Here is a 19,015-nt window from a genome sequence, read left to right as displayed (position 1 = left end):
CAGCCAGCCTGGACAACCAGCATACCAATGACATAAGTTAATCATTTAGCTACCAGAAGATAACAGTGTTAACTCACATGAAATACAGTGGCAGCATCTCATTCACAATAGTTTTCTTCAGGAAAACGATATTAAATTTTCATATGAGTCTAACTATGATAATCAAGAAGTTGAGTGGAATGTGAACTTATAAGCATGTAAGATACTCCCTGATAATTATACATGTATTCTGTGATAATTTCACACACTTCTGGTAAATGGAAGGCACTTAGCACATTCACTGAGAATGAATGAAAGCAGCTTTTCATTTACCAGTACTTATTGGAGAACCATGGCAGTAACTTCACAACTCAGCTTTCCCAGTGATAACTTGCTATTCTACCAGTGTTCTAATAAGACTGGAAGAAATATCTCAATAATCCTTACTCCCTGAGAGGACAAGATCAGGTTGAGACCTTCTTGTTGTGGATGTCTGGATGAAAGTGAATAAAACCTCCTACATTCCACAACTCTTGCAAAATTAATTATGACTAACTTATTTTCATGTTCTTTCTCCTTCAAGAGTAGGTCTGAAAAAGTGGAATTACACATCTTCATGTATTAATAGCATACTGCCTTTTTGATCAATACAACTATTTTTGGTCATGATTTTCAGAATGGACTAAACAACGTTGTTTTTAGAAAGTTGCAAATTCTGACTTCAAAAAGTAGATGCAATATATGTGAATTAGAAAATGCCCAGAATTAGACACGGAACGTTGCTGGCCACCTCTGAAGATCTTGTTTATTCTTCTGAAGCCACCTCAAAAACCTATGCAAAAACCTAGCAAACAGGAGATTTGATTTTTGTAAAACAGAAACATCACACAGTTGTCGTTTGTCTGTCCATTGTCCACTGCTCTAATAGCAAAACTCACTCCTCGTATAGATCAGGCAGCAATATTGACATTGCTCCCTACTAAAATAACATCTTTTAAATCTAGCTGAGGTTTCATAGGAGTCCTGTGAGCTTCCTGACATTTACATTCCCAGCCAGCCTTAGCAATATTAAGGCCACTTCTCTTCTGCAGTAATAATGATTACTTTGCAATTCAGATGAATTAATGCTCAACAACTGAGATGCCCAAAGGAAGGGGATAAAGATCATGACAGAAAGCTTTCTAAAACACACATAAACCCTTGCAGATGTTATGACATTAAGATATCGATGGAAATGAAGTTGGCAGGGGAGCTGAGACTACACTGAGAGGAAATCACAGTCTTAAGAAAGTGAAAAAGAAATCTAGAACATTTCATGGCAACCCAGATCTGTGCAAAAGACACCAAGGAATAGTTACAAATGAAGACTACTAAGTGAGCACAAACTGGAAGACAAGAGCTTTGCCTTTGATACTGTGTTTTCAGGTATGACTGGAAAGGCTTTGCTTCATGTTTTTCCCCATAGCAGCATATTGTTATTCCTCAAAAAACTGAGACAAAATTCCTTTCCTCATCTGGACTAAAACAGATGTTCAAGCACATTCAACAACACATGCAATGAATGCCACAATAAGCAGTGCTCCTCATATTTCCTACCAAAGACCACTCTGTTGATTCACACTGAAGTTCTGCCAGGGGTCTCTGGGAAGAGCTTTCTGTGATCACTTCTAAATTAATCTAAAGTAATCACTTTAACATACTGTGCACTTCCTCACTAGCACTGGTACCAGGAAAGAGAATTATCTACAATAGAAATAGTGCTCTGGAGGAGCAGAGAGGGAAATGCAGGGTTTCATGAAAATATGAATCTCTTGTGAAAGTAGGTGCTTATAAAGTGTGGAAGGACACTATCAAATTACTGAGATTTACCATTGTTCCTGTTATAAAACTGTAATACAGAAGGGACTTTTGTCTATACAAAAATACCTGATCTATTGCTTATAATTAAAGAAATATAAAAACCTTGAGACAGCCACAGCAATTCAAACTCCTAATAAGCTTTGATTCACAGTTTCTGTAGAGCTTGTGCAAATACAGATTAATTTTAAAAATGTTATTCTCCACAGTGGTCAGATGTTCTATTGCTAAAGTTGAGACAATCGAGGATAGCAGATTGCTCGCTGAGTGCTAGAGAACGGTTGTGAGTGAAGATACACATGATGGCAATATGTTAAGAACTCCAAATAACTCTCCCTAACTCAGTGCCAGAGCCCTTTGTTAGACAAAGCTGCATTGCATCTGGAGAAAGAGAGAAGGAACCAGTCAGTCTCTCCTGAGACACAGCTGAGTCACATGAGGTGTTTGCAGATCAAGGTTGACTTGATGTCATCTTGATAGCTTTTGTAGCTGTAGTCATTCAATGCAACAAAGGATTCAACTAAAAATCGGGATCCTGAATGTCAGGTTGTCTTTGACATCCTCAAACCATAGCAGTGCACAGAGGACAACCCTACAGCCACAGGACTTCCACAGTCTACTGGAAATCTTCAGGCCAAGGGCCCAAAAGCCACTTCTTTATTGTAGTGGCAAATCTTACATTCTTCCTGCATATTTCATATGATACAGTCCCAGTGGTACTCTTTTCTGGATAACAGTAGATATGGTAGCTTATTGCAAAAACTTTTAGAAAAATTAAAGCTTCAATTGCTTCTCCTAGTTTATGCTTTTCCATGTTTTTAGTTTTGGGAACTGGAAACAATTGAGTCAGCTCTCACTTCCATTTTCAGTCTTGATTACATGCTCTGAAGTGGGTACTATGGCTTACAAGATGTTCTGAAAAAGCAGAGGAGGTGCTTAATTTGCTAATGATTACTTTGAATATTTATGTGTTGGGGTTACAGGGGAAAAAAAATCATGAAAATATTCCTATTTGTCTTGGCATGGCTGAAATTCTATCTTTATAAATCCTAGACATCATGCAAAGTTAACCTGCTATCATCCAGGCAATCACTGTGAAAAAAAGAAGAAAAAGAAAAAAAAAGAAAAAAAAAAGTACTGCTGGTTCCAATTCTTCAATGTCCTGAATTATTAGTGGGAGCTGGGAAAGAGTGAAAAACTGAATCACAGAAAGTGATGAATATTTCTATTAGAAGTGTTAAGCAATCGGAATAAATCATTATGAAAAGTGAGCAACACGAAACACAGGCAACAAATAGCTGGAGGCCACTTTTTTGTTACTGGTCAGTACAAAAGTCTGTAACCATGGCAACTAGGACTCCAAATTTACAGCATCATTATCAACAAATATTGAAGGGTAGCTTACAGCACTTTTCTCATTCAAGAGATATTACCTGCTTTCCCTGTTGTGCCCTATAGATATGTGCTTTGACCCCAGGCTTCTTCCTTCACAGGAAAAATCTACGATAGTGACAGTTAAGTCCTGTACATATCCATTCCTCTTCCACATGAAGCAGATTGTCTCTCACCATGCATTGTTTTGCTGGCTATTCGGTATTATATTTCCTCTCAAATATTCATGGTAAATAATAAAACTTTACTCAGACTAAGGTGAAATCTTTTCCCAGTTCTGAGACCAAGCTGAGTTTTGTTTGCAACACTTTATATGTATCTTATATTCTGGTCATAAACAGAAATGTACCAGGAAAAGACCACTTAAGAACAACTAGAAATTTGATGTCATTTTTCAGCTGGAAATCTTTGAAACTATTTCTGGGTAATCTCTGCTGAAAAGCAAATATGGATTCACAAAATTAATTTAGTTACACATGAAAAGTCAATATGCATATCTTTTCCTCTCAGGATTAAATCATAAGAAACAGACAAATTGTTGTAGATACAAAATACATAGAGGCAGGATTCAGCAAAGGTCCAGTTTGGCCTGGACCTAAAAGCTAATCCATGATGTATTTTTCTCCTTAACTAATTATTTCTCATGATTACAGAAGTCCCTCAAGCATTTCCCTACCTTTTAAATATATGGGCTGTCTGTAAGTTAAAAGATTTTCTGCTCTAAAATGTTCTACAACCATGTATTTTGTTTTCATTGAGAGCTTAATTAAATAACTTCATTGCAGCTAGGTATGTACTTAATGTTAAGTGTTTTCTTAAGTTAACTTATTAAATCTGCACTTCAACCTTTTCTAATTATTTAGAATACCAATGTTTCCTGGGTAGATCAACTTATTGCTACAGCATTATCAAACCTAAACAAAGGCAACCTTTTCCTATTTCCATTTTTATTCTGTGGTGCAAAGAAACTCATTTGCTTGCAGCTAAAGCCTGATTTATTCCTGCTATTTGTCATGCTGCAGTTTGGGTACAAGTAACTTTCAGTTTTTATCGGCTCATTCCGTCTCTCATTATTTAGTCCTCATTCAACAGTCATGTAAGTTTTACAAGGTGGTCCAGTTATCCCACAGGGAACAGGAAAATAGCTCTGACTTACCAGAGATGCACTGTCATCTAGAAGTTCAATAAACAGTGTGATAATAAAAGGTCAAATGATGTACCAAAATGTTTATGTACACCTACTTTCTGTCATTGTAAAAATGCATTTGAACAAACCTGCTGGAATAAACTAAAGAAAAAAATAATGCCTTATTTTTTTTCTTCATTTGACCATAGACTCCTTGCGCCACCTGTACCTGTTTCTTAAATTAAAACATTACAGGTGCTTTGCCTGTGAATGTACATTCTCTAAAGTATATGGTTTTCTTTTACATTTAAGATCAGTTCTGAACTCTGTATTTTTTCTGTTTTTTTTTTTCTTTGTTTTGTATTTTTTCTTCTTGGCCTATAATTCTATTTATATCAAAAGCTGTTACCTGTTTTCATCAAACAGCTCTCCAAATGAACAAAACTATGAATAGAAGCTACATCCCTGAAGTCTCAGATAGTGGACTGGGAGTAGTAATTTCTTTTTACGATAACATGTATCTTGCAGTCAGCTGATGGGCTCAGTGAAAAAATACACCACCTGATATATATTTGCCACAAGTATTTTATTTTTATTTATAATGATGAAAAGAGAGAAATAAAGATTTTTTGTTTATTTTTTTACAGGCTAACAAGTGTTCAATAACTTTGACATTCTAAAATTATGTTTGGTAAATTATAGGAGATATAAAGGGTTATCATTGTTCTTGTTTTTCTGGCATAGTGTATCATTCACCATATTTTAACAGATATGAATTTCATGAACAGTATTTTGATTTTTGACTTGTATGCCAACCAGAGTTAATGAGCCCATTCCAACCACTTGCTTTTGTGCTCTAGAAGTTTCCTCAGCATTGTTTTATGGTCATGTGTGGCATGATGAATAAGAATTTCTAGAAGCATCGAATCATTTAGGTTGGAAAAGATCTCCTAGATCATCAAGTCCAACCTTTAACCTAACACTGCCAAGTCTACTACTAAACCATATCCCTAAGCACCACATCTACATGTCTTATCAGCTAAAGTTAAACAAACAAGCAAACTAATAGATAAATTGCTTGGAGTTTGGAGGTGCTTGCTTGAGCAGCTCTCAAGCCCATTCCCAAAGTGAAATATATTAATGTAAAATATACTAAATATTTCTTCAGTCCTTAAATGATGATATGGAAACAACAACATAAAAGAAAGAACTGTGGTTTTAATTTTAAAAGAGATGAGGTTGCTGTGGATTTAATTTCAGAATTTACTTTGAGGGTCCAGGCCATGCAGGTTTCTGCAATTGACCTGAGAAACCCTTATCCTGAACTAAAAAGTGCAAAATAGGTGGAGGAAAGGAATGAAACCAATTTATTGTCAAAATCATGTAATTGCCAGCTGAGGGGAATAACCAGTGTCTTCCATTTCCTGGGAGATACTTGAAATTAGTAACCAGACCTTTTCTGTGTCAATTACTTGAAAAGGAGAAATTCTTTGCTCTAACACTGGCAAGATATATTTGATATTTTGAGGATATCCACCTCTGCTGTTGTCATTTTGTTTTATTTTGTTTTGTTTTCCTGATTTTACTTGTAGGATATCTGCTGAATGGCCTAGGAGACATCCATTCTGGAAGACACACTTATGACTTTGTCTCAGTCGATGTCTACATCCCAGCATACTCTGTGTCTGCTTTTTGCTCTGTTCTTAAGGGATTCTGTCTGAAAACACAATTTGGTATAAACAAAATAGCTTTTGGTGGAACCTGTATAGTCCTGACTAGGGGTAAGCAGATGAATTCCAGCTTGTGAAGAACTGAAAACAATCAGCAGACTTGTATCTTACTCCAGCTCTGTTTGCTCTAAGAGATCATTTGGTCTCCAGATAAGTGAAAATAAAGAAGCAGTAAATAGTTTGTCTTGTTTCTGGCCTTGTAAATCTCTCAACAGGGTACCAATATCATTTATTTATGATACCTTTTTGGTAGCCTGAATACACTTATTAAAAGAGAAAAATGTAAAAGATGGCATAGAGATTGAGCAGGAATTTTGTTTCCAGGACTTTGACAGAAGGTGTAATACACCAATACATTGACTTATTGAAGACTTCCCTTCCTACAACAAGATGTCATGGGGCATTTTGATGATGATGCAGGGCAATATCTACAGGGGCCTCTAGCAATTCCCCTGTTGGACCCCACTTCTTGACCTCTCCACTCAGGGTATGTCGCTAAGCCCAGGCCAAGCCTTCTGATCGCTGGTGGCTTGTCCTCCCTCTGACAGATGTGGGGCCATACAAGATGGAGGCTTCCTGGGACACAAGTTTTCCTTTCAGACATGGAAAGCTCTCTTCTCTGCCATTAACTGAGCTACTTCTAAGCACCAAGGACATTCTTCTGACCATGGTCTTCAAGTTCCTGTGCTGTTCCTGTTCACATGTATCTGCATCCCTGGATAAAGGGAGGAACACATCTGATGGGGACCATAAAACTTCCCTCTGCAGCTCACACCCACTAGAGGTTTGGCTGCAGATCAGCCTCATGACTTGGGGCATGCTCATGCTTTGCCATTGCAGTGTATTTTCCCTCCAATATTAAAGATAAACCTTAAAGGCTAAGTAACTGCCAAAATATTTTGAAGCCTCTTGTCCTTCTCTCTTGTCATTCTCATGGCATCCCATCCTATGTGCACGTTACATTGATAGGTTACGAATGGATGCAATTACAACACATATCAAGAAGCACATACAATTTGTATGTACCAGGCCATTGAGTTTCATCTCCATATTTGACACACAAGTTATCAGCACTGTCTTTCATGTATTCAGTGAATTATTTGGAGTTTTTCAAGAAAAACACAAGCCTGATCTTCGTTTCTTTTTTCTATAGTTGTTTTTGCCTCAGACTTGTTAAGCTAGCAGTGCCCCTGACTGGATTCTTGAAAAACAAAAATCAAGCACTTCTGAGTGATTTCCAGGAAGTACAACTAAGACCAAAGTAGCTGTAGGAATTGCTTGAGGTAAGATGGAGAAATAAAGTCCTGTTGGGAGCTTGCAGTAATGTAGTGAAGCTGTTTTTAAAGGGCAATGACAGTGGTATGTGTGCAAAAGAACTACTGTGTTTGATACTGTGTGCAGAGGCCCCAGTTCCACCTGTTATTCAAGAACGAGCATAACACAAAGTACATACTGTTTGTTGAATCAAAACCCTGCACTGTTAAATTAAAAATTTCATTTTTCCTTCCAAATGCTGCTGCTTTGATCACTATTTTTAACCCCAGCTCAGAAAAAGAGAAATTCCCTCTACTTGTATGCTGGAGGCTGACACCCTTTCAGATGTATTTTATCTGACTGTTTCTGAATGGGAGCAGGCTGCAGTATTGTGCTAAGACATCTTTATCTCCCAGCTCCCTATCTTATATGACTGAATCAATCAGTACAACACAACATGATGGAGAAAGGGCAGGTTGAACAGATGATTCAGAGGTGAGATGAGGACACGTGTATGTGTCAACTGGGAGGTGCTTGAGTTAATTTTTGTGAAGTCTTCATAAGTAATAAACTTTTGTCTTGTTTTCAAACTCGGCTTGTTTTCCAGAGCATGAAAGAATCACTGGCAAATTTGCCTGCAGCTACTTTAATATTTAGCAATGACAGTTCACTGTATTGATTCCACTCATTTGCTAGTTCTTCTGAAATACATCAGTTTTAGTTCAGTTGAACACATTGTATATCTGCTGATTTGGTTGATTAAAAAATATTTAGTATATCCTGTACCAAAGCAGTATGGAAAACACAGATTTGACTCATCAGAGTTCTTAGTAGTAAACAGCTCAGAATAATTACCTACAACAGGTTTTAATCTATGTGGTCATGAAATATTCATGGTCATACCTAAGAATAAATGTCAGTAGAGTGACAGCTTCCTATGATATATAGGACAGTACCTGTGAAATGGTTGAGCAACTATTTAAGATACTTAAGTAATATTGCTGCCTGCAGTAACATATTAAACAGCTCTGTGTGTGGTTCCCTTTTCCTGTAGCAAAAATCTTCTTGACTGTCTCTGAGATTACAATTGATGGTGTTTGCTGCATCTTATAATTGAGTCTAACATTCTGGAAAACCAAGGGTAATGCTTATTTGTGAGTAGTGTTTTGCCATTCAAGTCCTGTGAAGAACTTATTTGATATTCAATATGTTACACTTGCATGGAAACTTAGTACATCACAAATCTCCAAATCTCTTCCTTCCCTTAAAGACATCAGTTGACATCATATCCTTTAACCAAACATAGTAAGGTTAGAAGTTACATTACAAAAAATATGAAAAAGGCTGTGTAGGAGTTAGAAATGGATTAATTCTGGACAATGCTTTTCCTTGAATTTTATATGTAATATTCAATTGCATGTTTGCATCCAGATGTAAATAGTGCACTCAGTAGGCTGCGAGGTTTCATGTGGAGAGCATGGAGGTCTGCAGGGGGCTGCTTAACAATAGTGGGCCAGTTCTCAGCTGGAATAAGCTGCTGTAACTCCTACTGAACTTCTCATCTACTGCGTATGTCCCAGAGATTATACAGCTTTAGGCATTTGCACAGGTCATTGTCAGGGAGAAAGTGTGAATGTAAACTGACCTTTGGATTGAATCAGCACAGCCATTTGTATATGAATGGTAAATTTTATTATTTTTCATTATAATTAAAATTGTTGTTAATGATGATTATTATTATTAATGATGAAAAAGTCTCAGTAAACAAGACCTAAGCACGCATTCTGCCCTGCAGGTCAACTCCTGCCTGAGGTGTTGCACCAGCACTGGGGTTGGGCTCAGCAAGTAGAGCACAGCTTTCCCCTGCACATGCTGGGAGCTGTTCTTTTGGCATCCTCACCCTTTAGAGTACCAGTGGTTGGTGAGATCCCCTCTGGTAATTTGTTAATGGCTCTTGGAAATGATTTGATACTTTCCTGGCTGGCTACGTCCAAACCTGCTGTGGGTGCCGCACACACCAGGTGGCACATGAAGAAGGATTTGCATCCCCCCGCCAGCCCCAGCATTTGCAGGTATGATTCCCAACTGAAGGCTTTGTGTGAATAACTCAAAATGCTGGATCACATCCCTTTCACCTTCTCTCTGGCCAACAGCTGGTGAAACAAGCATCAGAAGGAGGTCTAGTGTTTCTAAATGGAGTCTGATCATCCAGTACATAAACTAACTGCAAGCTTATGTTTATGATCATGGCCACAGAGTAACAACAGGAAAGTAAGTTATCATCTTCAAAATCATAGTTGATAAGATCAGTCTGATGTTCTAACTCTACAAAGAAATACCTTTGTCCACCAACATTTTTGTTTGAATTGAAAAGAGTTTATTTTAGATGTAACATAAATAACATATTGTGTTATTCAGCCCAAGTAAAGGTATCAGAATGTGGCCCAGGTTTTGCTAATGATCTGTTGATAATGAAATAGAAAAACATTCAGATCTACATTGAGTTGTCTTTGTGGATATGATCAGTTGGCCATATATCAGTGTACTGTTCAAGTTTCATAGGAGACTAGAGAGATATTTTATTAAAAGTCTCTACCATATGTCAAAGGAGATTTGTGCTAATTAATTAGCATCTTGAGAAGTCTGTTTCAAGAACATGTGTAGGAGTGGTCTGGTTAATTAGTGACTGTCAGAAACCTGATATCAACATAGTTTAGATGTACATTATTATTCTGATGTCTATTATTTCATCCAGGCACTGCATTTACTGTAATACTTGACCTAGTTTTCAGGTTCAAATGTTGAGGCTACATGGCCTCTTTGTATCTCAGCCAATTTACGAATGAGTTGGATGTTACACAGTTATCAAGTGCATCAACTTTAAAAATAGAAGATAAATAAAGTTCTTAAGGGACCTCTATGTTCAAACAGATTGGTCAGCACTACATTTCCTGCATGAATACGCAAATTAATTAAGGACAAGAAAAGTGGATCACTAATTCTGACTACAGATTGCTGTACTTTGTTGTGTGTTTGTTTGTTTGTTTTTCCTGTTTTAATTCCATAATTAAATTCATCATGCTCATTCATTGGCTACAGTTATTCCTTTTGCTGGCAGGGAAGAATATATGAGTACCTGTTCAGTTTTAGAGTATATTAGCACCCTGGCACAAGTCTTCTCTTTCTTCTTTTCCTTCTCTTCAGTCTTCAAGAAGAAGACTGCTCTTACAGGGTATTCTGGCAGATGGAATGATATCATAAATGAGACTGTATATTCCTCATGTTAGATCTAATAATATCTGTATCATAGTGATTTACTTATCTTCACGTCACAAGTGGTGGCCTCAGAGCTGTATTATCCTGTCTTTACACAGTAAATTTTCACACTCTGGAGGAATTTGCCCTTTTTTTATTTCACCATCTTTTTTATCATTCTCCTTCATTGCTTCCTAAATACAAACTACTTATTACAAACTTCACTTCTTACTCCCCTTGGCCACTCATAGTGTCTCATATCCTGCTGCAATGCAATCATTTGAATAAAAGCAGGAAAGTACAAGCTATTCACCATTTTAATTTTCATTATCTTTTATAAATAAGAAAAGGAATTCATTCTACAGTGGGTTAGATACTTGAGCAGAAAAATCTAGTCCAGTAGAAGTGAGCAGTCATTTTACTCTAATATCACCACTGTTATAATACCTTCCCTACTCATATAACCTGCTCCCGTAATATCCCTTGCCTACTATGTTCCTTATTTCTATCTCCAGTGTTGTGTTGGTTCTTTGCAAGTATAACTTAACTCAGGGAGCCAGGGAGTGGTACTTTTGAAGGAGGATGGATTATGTGAGCTGCAGGTTACAAGTGTGAAAACATAATTTTAAAAATATTCCCCTTGTTAGTGAATATGAGGATGTGATTCTTGCACCTATGTGCTGTCCCATGAATGCGGGGGAGTAGAGGAAAAATCTTTACAAAATAAACAAACTAAATCTTTAGTTTATATGTCAAATGAAAACATACCTGTCAGGCATTTTATTTCTTTCCCTTACGTACTGTTTACATTAATATTTTTATTCTAGAAAGCATTTTTAATTAGTATAGCTCTTAATTTGACAAAGTATCATCTGACAGCATTCAAAGAATCTTGTTTACATCCTTTTTTCAGTGCCTGTTAGAAGCACTGTAAACTGATCATAAGATACATATTCTCAGTCTGGCTCTGAACAGTGCTTTTTCATGCAATTCTTTTTTTTTTTTTTTTTTTTTTCCTGAGCATCAGATTCAGACTTAAGGGAAAAGCTTCATTCTCAGTAAGAACAGCACTTAACAACCTGTTGACTTTGAAAAATTCTGAGAATTAATCAAATGGATTATTGGATGGACTTGAATCAAGTACAAACTGTTTTTGACTCAAAGTCTAATCATTTCTCTTCACACCTGTTAGTCGCCCTTAAATTAAGGATATGCTCCAGTAAGTTTATACAAGCCTATGAAAGAGCTGTTAAATACACAAATATCCATGGGCTAATGTATTAACCTAGGCTATCTACATGTCATTAAAAAAAAATAGAAAAAAAAAATGAATAACTTCAAGATATAATTGCAAGATGATTAAAAAAAATGTTTCATGGAAAAAAGAAATGGATAAAATACATATGAAAACTGTGAATAAAACAAAACAAAGATACTTATCAGGCACTTACAGGCACATAGCAGGCTAATGCAACATAGCCTTTGTTACGTCCTGTTACATAGGACAGCAAAAAATACCCTTATACCCTTGTCTACTCATAGCTAAGTAGTGAATGTCAATGGAATCTCTTATGTGGATTTAAACAAACATAACTTTTGCAGGAATAAAGACCAAATCATATATTAGAAGTATTTCTTCTTAATTGTAAATGTTTCAATCATCAAAAGATAACACATAGAATATGAAAATGCTGGCAAATAAAACAGCAAAGAACTACAAATGGACAAATCCTAGAGTGAAAATATGACAGATAAATATTTGTTTTAAAATAGGTTAACATTTTGTCACTTCATTGATAAACATTGCCATTATTAAGTGTTATGATAGTGCCTAAGAATATCAACTCAGAACTGAAGTGCATGAGCAGCTTTTCAGAAACATAATAAAAAACCTGTCCCTTTCTCAAAGTACTTACTATCCATCTGCCAGATAACATGAAATAGATAAACAGACAAGACAGATGGGAATAAAAGAGAATGAGGTGATGAAATCAAGTGAAATTAGCAAGAAAGGGACGTTTTAATGTTCATTTACTTCACCAGGACTAATACATTTCAAGTATAGCTCAGATCATGTTTGGTAAGCGATACTCAGAGGAACACAACCTCTGTTTTCTGCTGTCACGTCTTCATTCTATAGTCCCGTACAAAGCTATAAACTTTCCCTGTTAACCAGTGTAGCAACTTTTTCCAAAACTTTTGAAACTCATATCAGCATAAAAGTAAGTGTTGGCAGAAAAAAGCTTTTTGGAAGATGCTCCTCTCCCATAGCTGGAGACCATGGCACCATACAGTGTGTCCAGATCTCGGTCCATGTAGAATGAGCACAGAATGTATTGGATAGTTTTCAAACTAGCAAATAATATATTGTAATATTATGTACTTAAATATGTAGTTATATACATTTTATTATAGTGTATCATATAGATAGTTCAAAAGGATGAGCATTCCTGATGAATACAATCTTTTGCAAGTTCCCTTGGGTGACACAAGCAGTTTGAAAAGACTTCTGACACAATGGTCCACTGCAGAATATGAAGGAAGGATATAAAAGGTATGCAATAATGCCATAGACTATTTTGCAGATAGTTAGCATGAGTATTCATAATTTCTAATTTATCCCATTGAAACACTGATTCTAAATATACTGTAGATCTAGACACAATTAGGAGAAGTAGACTGATAGACCTACACTGATGTGGAAGAAAGAGACACCTAGCAATATGCTCTAAGTATCCTCACTGGAAGTTGTTAATGTGTGTGTTGTTGTGTTTGTTTGTTTGTTTTTTCTTGACAGTCTTTTATTTTGTTTTATTTTTTTCCACTTAATGATGAAGTGGAAAGCATTTTGATGGGAGAATGCATTTTTCCTGCTGAGTTATCACCTCTTTTTGTGACTATCAGTAAAGTACTTACTGATTACTGCCTGAAAGGAATGACCTGTTGTACACCTACATGCTTGGAATTAGTCAAAGGACACCTAGGACAATAAATGGGTATGCCTTCTGGTTGTCTATACCTTTGAATCAAAACAAGTAAAAGTGCAGCCTGTATAGTCTCCATTTAATAACTGTCACACAGTAACTAAGGATCTAATCTTTAAAATCATTAGCATAAATCTCTGTCAGGTTTGTTTCATGATGTAGGTAGGAGGTATTTTGGCCTGATGTCTGTGCATGGTATACAAAAGAAGATAACAATGTTTGCTGCTGCTGTTGTTTGAACTGAACATAGGTTTTTTTGCACATCCCAGAAGAATTCAGTGAAACAGACTGTGCTTCACAACACATATGCTTCCCTTGGCCTAATCTGAACTGATGAATTTTTCTCTCTCCTGGTAACTGTGTGGCAAGCCGCAGGTTCTGTCCAGACAGTTAAGATTTTATATCTCTAAAAATCTATACTTGGTCCAAAATGAACTGATATCTAATAAAAAAACTGTCACCATCCAGCTTCTTAACAGATCCAATTACAACAATGAGAAAACGCTTCTTTATGTCTTAGAACAGCTCTCCACTGCTGCTACTGTAAAATAGCCAACACAGCTTCTTGCGGTAGTCTATCCCAAAAGCCCACTGACGGGGCATGACTAAGAAACTCACTTTAGAAACAGAGTAAATTAGTTCCTTTATCAAAGGAGTGTGAAAGCAGTGATTAAACCAATAAAGGAAGAAGCACTCTAACAGGGTTTAGGTCTGGGTGGTGGGAGGATGTCCCACCACCATTTTTATACGAAAAATGAGAAACTTTGTCCAAAGAAAGGGAGTTTGTAGAGTGAGTAAAAGCCTAAGTTTCAAAATAGAAGATGATTTACAATGTTCTGTGCATCAGTTATGTCCGCTATTACACCAATGACCCCATTTCACACTTTATTATATGTGTTGGGTGTTGTAGCATGTTAGACGTGTAGGTTCCACAATGAGAAATGCGCTTTTTATAATCAAAAAAAGGATGCATGCACTTCTAAATCTAAGCATTTCCAAAGCTTTAATTACCATATCAAGTCAATTGATAAGAGGAGAGGATGGCAGGTGTAAAGAATTAGATAATTAAAACAAAAGGAATCCAATTTGTTAAGAAGAAAAATTCTCCAGTATACCTACTTGTTATTCTGCAGGAAGAGAGCATCTGGGTGCTTGCAGAAATAAAACATATGGTAATGTACTGGTATGATAGTGAGATACATATTATTTTAAATATGTTGAAAAATATGGCAGCTAATGTACACTTTTTTATAAATGTATATAAATGTTTATCAATGAAATCTCGAAACATATACTTGTCAAGTATATGTTTTGCCTTTGAAAAGAGAATTCATAATGTGAAGTGCTTAGTAATCTTACCAGATGACTCAGAGGAACAAGTTTTCTGAGTAGAATGATGAGTGTATGACTTCTGTTGACTTCAACAAGAGATGGATTCTCAATTTAAAAGTACAGAAGTAATACTGCATTGTTTCTGTAACTAATATTGAAAAACATCATCAGTTAGTCACTGTTATGCTAGTGCTCTTGATTGCATCCGGAATTACAGTAAGTATTCAGACAGACAAAAATGCTCTTTCCAAATATCCTGGCAGCGAGGAAGATTTCTTCCTTATATAGCCAAGACTATGGCTCCCAGTCTGTTCTGACTGATAGGTCAGGGCGGCTGGGAAGCAGACAGTTTATCTTCATCCCTACCCACAAACAGAGAAGAGAGTAGCAAGACACAAAAAAAGAGGTTAGAGAGGTGATTATTTACCAATTTGCCACTGCAGTGAAGAAGTGGCTGTCTGTGGGATACTGACTGTCAGTGTGATTTGTAGATGAAGCTCAAGTTAATGAGTCTATCCTTGATCTCCATACAGGCTGTTTAGAAATAAATGGCTACTCTTTTCACTCAAACCAAGGTAAGTAAATATGTCCCACTGTTTATGGTCCTAAGGCTGAATGTAAGAAATAGTTTGCCAGATTGTCTTGTCCCACATTAAAACAATAATGTTAAAAGGATTCTGAGATAATTGTCCCCCTAGTTCCTCTTTCTGTCTGGATAGGAGAGATTGAAATCAGAAACACATCAAGCTTTATTGAATTCACCTGATCCAATCTACATTTCTGAAATGGAGTTGTCTGTATCCAAAGTGGTCATCTATACTTCCTCAGTAATTAATGGGAAAATAATGGCTGTTATCTCTTGTTCTGTCTCTTTCTAAGATTCCTAGCTGTTCAACAGTAGCCAGATGTACAGCTCTTCATTCTTTGGGTTCTGACACTTTTCATGAGTAAAATAGATAATAGTAATGCAATGACCAGGAAGTAAATCAATAAAACTGTGGTACACCTCTAAGTTACTTGAACATTTTGAGCCACTAGGAGCCAGAGGAAAATCCACTGAGAAATATGCATTTTTATTTTTTAAGCTGTAGGAAAAAAGAAAACAAGTTGAAGTTAATCAAAAGATTAAAAGCACTATTGTGGAAAACATACAACTCTTATGAGGAGTGGCTGAGGGAGCTGGGGTTGTTCAGTCTGGAAAAGAGGAGGCTCAGGGGAGACCTTATCACACTCTACAGGTACCTTAAAGGAGGCTGTAGCGAGGTGGGAGTTGGTCTATTCTCCCACATGCCTGGTGACAGGACGAGGGGGAATGGGCTAAAGTTGCACCAGGGGAGGTTTAGGTTGGATATTAGGAAGAACTTCTTTACTGAAAGGGTTGTTAGGCATTGGAATAGGCTGCCCAGGGAAGTGGTTCAGTCACCATCTCTGGAGGTCTTTAAAAGACATTTAGATCTAGAGCTTAGTCATATAGTTTAGTGGAGGACTTGTTAGTGTTAGGTCAGAGGTTGGACTTGGTGATCTTGGAAGTCTCTTCCAGCCTAGATGATTCTGTGATTCTGTGATTTCCTTCACTGTGTATAGCAGGGTATGTTCAGTTAGCAACATCATCTGCCACAGTAATTGGTACAGACAGCTTCAACAAGTGACCTAGAAGGTTTTTGTTAGTTACATCATTCACTCTGCCACTGCTTTAACGTGGGAGGAGAGATATGCCCAAATCATGGCTGACTTACTTTCTACTTCTGGACATGAAAGAGACTTTTCTGCATCCATTTGCTTTTAGGTGATAAAATCCACATAGCAATGGAAGACACTAGGAAATATCCTTAAGAAGGACAAAGAAAACTTCTTAGTCCTCAGACTTTGCAGTCTTTGAGCATCATTTTCAGTTACTGGCAGAAAGGATACTGGCCGCCTCTCACTCTTGATACATTAGTGGGGGGAAAAAAAAAAAAAAAAAAAACCTACAAAGGCAGTGGAGACTTTAAGAAGACTGCCGTATTCAACCATTGCCAGAGATGCAGTCTCCTCACAGGAGCTGGAACAAAGTTCCCTTTTACCATAAGTTCATGTACTATTCTTTTACCTGTGAAAGTATAGAAAAGACTCTGCTCATAGGTCAGATGAGGACTTGCCTTTTACAATTACAAAACAGAAATTTCTTATTTCATCCATTTTTCTTTCAGATAATTACTTTACTTCTCTGCTTTCCAGGCAATTCAAGGTTGTATTCTATGTTAAAAAGATAACAGGAATTTTGGTTAAATTATAATCAGTCTATTTATATCACTCCATTTCTCCTGCCCTCTTCTTATTTAGATTCAATTTTTACAAGAACTTTTACTGCTATATTAATCAGACCATTCTGGATTGTTGTTTGACTATGTACAGAAATCCTAATTTTTATTTTTAAATATAACTTAACCATCAGATGAAAATAGCTCACTTGAAACCTAGGTTGTAATTATACTGTTATCCAGAATTTCAAAAATTATGAAAATTGCATACAAAATTATTGTTTACATTCAGCAATTTTGAACTCCATTATCTTGACAGATTTAATTTTCAAATGGAATTGATTAATCACTTGCCAAAGGCATATTTTTAGTTTAAAGCCATCAGAAATTTGAAAAATGTGTCCAAAGCCAATAAAGTATAGTAACTGATTTTACTTTCATGTCACTTGAAATATGTACTTAAAGAAAAACTTGATTGGTGAAAAAAATGCTTCCTAGCTAGAATGACATGCCCCCATTAAAATGTTGCTGAATTAATGACAAAACCTTTTAAAAGTAATCATTGAAATTCTGATAAACTCCCAGTAAATCAAGCATACAAAGCCTACACTAGTGGCATTGCAATTCTCTGGGACAGCCTTTGCTGTCTTACAGGTCACAGTTAGTTGTTAGTTGCTGCTGTGACATGGAGAGCAGAGTGCCCCATTACACATACCAGCCCCATCACAGAGCCGTGCCCTGTGGCACTGGTATCTCTGCAAACATGGAGCAAAGGGAGTGGTCCTAACTGGGAAAGTCCACAGTTGCTTATGAGATGTTAAAAAGGAATTGGAGGAATGCATAGAAACAGCTGAGGGCATCTGTTGGTATCTGACATAGAAGACACTCATTTCCTACTCTGCATCCAAGTGCTTTTAAGTGCCAGACTCCCAATGGCAACAGGACACAGTAGGAAATATCCCTAATGAGAAGGAGAAAGGGAAAAAGCAGGATGGAGCATGTCCAAAGGAGTGGGTTATGAAGGTGTTATTTCTATCCATGTTCTAAATGAATGATGGCAAGATCAGATTACATTTGTCAAGACAAGAAAAGTACATTTCCGTGCTTGACATGTGAGCTGTAAGAGTGTGCACAAAATTCAGTTTTGTGGATGGCTCGAAAAGAGAGTATCTGAGGCTATGGTTACATTGCAATCACTAGTAGGGCAGCACAATTTAGTTTATTGAAAAGGTACATACAGTTTAAACTAGCTATGCTCAACCAGCCCACTGAAGCACAAATGCTACCCTGCCATGGCAGCACAGTAAACAGCATGAATGGACTACCCAAGTATTTACTTGTATTTGCTTTACATGATGCATTGCAATTGGAATCATCTACTGGAAGAGGGAAATTCAGGTCTCCTTATTGGGCTAGAAAATCAAGATCTGCTTCTTTCTCTTTTGTAATGCCAAGAGAATGGATTCTACATCTGTACCTCAAGCCACCTGCTTAGCAAATTAAAGTGGAAGCTGCTGATAACAGGCAACTGAGTAACTTCAAGGAAAGCTTTTTCAGGATGCTCTTCTTTTTGAGTATGGTAATATATTTTGCAAAAAATAAATTTTAAAGCTGTTTGTGCTCTTATGGTTGTAGGTTACATCTGTGGAAAGACATGGCATCCTTTTCGTGATTCTCTGTAAAAGCCTTCTGAAAGCCTTGACATGTCCAAGGGCTTCCTCGGGGTTGTCTCACATCCTTGGAAATAACTCACCAGGAAGGAGAAAAAAAAAGTTAAGAGACTATCAAGTTCATGACTTCTACTTTATTCCACAGTCAGGTGCTGTGCATAGTGATTGTAATAAACTTGTTCAGAGGCTATTTCAA

This window comes from Cygnus atratus, chromosome 2 (assembly GCF_013377495.2).
Source record: "Cygnus atratus isolate AKBS03 ecotype Queensland, Australia chromosome 2, CAtr_DNAZoo_HiC_assembly, whole genome shotgun sequence".
In the NCBI taxonomy this organism is placed as follows: Eukaryota; Metazoa; Chordata; class Aves; order Anseriformes; family Anatidae; genus Cygnus; species Cygnus atratus.
Note: the sequence above shows the minus strand (reverse complement) of the source record.